The sequence below is a fragment of the Mus pahari genome, chromosome 4 (assembly GCF_900095145.1).
Source record: "Mus pahari chromosome 4, PAHARI_EIJ_v1.1, whole genome shotgun sequence".
Taxonomy (NCBI): domain Eukaryota; kingdom Metazoa; phylum Chordata; class Mammalia; order Rodentia; family Muridae; genus Mus; species Mus pahari.
In genome coordinates this window covers 109,103,476-109,105,371 of record NC_034593.1, presented here as the reverse complement: position 1 = coordinate 109,105,371, position 1,896 = coordinate 109,103,476, and positions in this window count along the sequence as shown.

Here is a 1,896-nt window from a genome sequence, read left to right as displayed (position 1 = left end):
TTTGAAATGTAAATAAAGAAAATAATAAAAAAAAAGAATTTAAAATGAATTTCTTGGTAAGGTTTTAAATTACTGAGAAAAAATACAGTCATGTATTAAAATAAATAATGATGAAATATTTTCACAATTAACCAAATTCTTTATAATGGTTGTGATTTCAATTATTTCATTTCTTGAATTAAATAACTGATAGTTCTCTACTGCTATTATTTTTGTCAGTATCCCTCACATTATATGCAACTCAAAAGACCAGAAACTATAGTTGAGCATAAAGTACAAAGATAACTATTAATTGTTATTTATTTAAGAGAGGCAAACTTACACTTGTTCACTTTTGTTCCAGGTACCTTGCAATTTTTTGCATTTTAAATCTAATTTCGGTTTTAATATATGTTATCTCATAACATGCTTGTACGTGGTTTTGAATAATTGATGAGTTGTCTTACTCCATACATACTGCCCCATTCAATAATGCCTGGAGGAGAGTGTTAGACCATGCTTTGGTCTTACTTTACAGTCACATATAAGGACCCAAACATTTGCTTCCCTGCTGTCAGCTCTCCTGTGTATGCAAGTCAGGAAACATGGATCCTCATTACAGAATAACCATGCATTGTGAGTCTCAGAATTAATCTCCATTAAGAGTATTGCTTACCGTTGTAATGTTATTAAATGTGGAGGTTGTAAAGGAGGAAAAGTATTTTTTTTTTCCTTCTACCTGTCTAACATCTCCAGCTGGGGCTTTGGTAGTGACTCAGAGAGGGGATAGAATGAGCGGAGAGAGCAACAAACTGAAACACAGTGACACACACATTCACACACATGGCAAACTCCGTGATCTCAGATGGGTGGTTAGAGCTTAGGCTGGAACAACATCTTAGCAAAGACACATAACCTGTAGTGATGTAGTGACATCATAAGGCAAGTGCGACGGATGGCAAACATCATATAACGAAGAAAAGGATGGAGCAGGATCCCTGTGACTAAGCAGCTTGAAGGAGGGGGTCAGCAAACTGCAAGAAAGTCGGGCAATTAGATTCCGAGCTTTGTCATGTAGCTTTCTTGGTCACCACGTGTGGGCTAAAATAAGGGGTTGGTGTTTGGGGTAGTGATGGGAAGTCATACGGACCTTGCCGATGGAAAGGCAACAAAGCACAGCTCTCAGTCTGCTCTGACTCAGCTGCCTTTTGTCCAAAACCCTCCTTATTCTACAGCAGCACATGCTGGTGTGGTATACTTAGAAGTCCTTCAGCACCGATACAGGGTATTTGTGGTACCCATGGGCTTTAGAACCGTTCTACCTAGAATTAAACTCCTCTTCCTTACTGTGACCCCAGACTGGTTCACTCTTTCTGTATCAGTGAAAATAGCTACTTTTTTCTATTTCAAGAAGCAGCACAGTGCCTAGTGCCTAGGACAGGGCTTGCACTGTGTAGGCAATAACAAACACTCTGTGTTTGAGCAATAAATGTATCCATTGTCACTATTACTGGGGAGCTTTAAAAAAGGAAAGAGACTATACACTGCCTGTCATCCTGTGACTGAGTGTGGGTGGTAATATGTTGGGCAACAGAGAAGTGAATTCCCTTACCTGTTTTCCTACCCAGGAAAGAGCAGCCCAGAGGAACTTGCTCTGTGATCAGCACTCACCAGGCTTTTATGGGTGTGCAGGGTCCAATTTGGGGCCCTTTGTTTGAAGCAAGATGTGGAAAATTTGGAGAGAGCTCCAAAGAGAATGACTGAAAATGATTAGTTTAGAAAATGGGTCCTTTGAGGCAAAGCTCAAGAGATTTGGGTTATTTAGCATGAAGGAAAATATCCCAGGCAGTGGAGAAAGGGGTGGATTTTATTTAAATGTTGACTTAAATCACTGGGCACAGACTCTGCCCTGTTTTG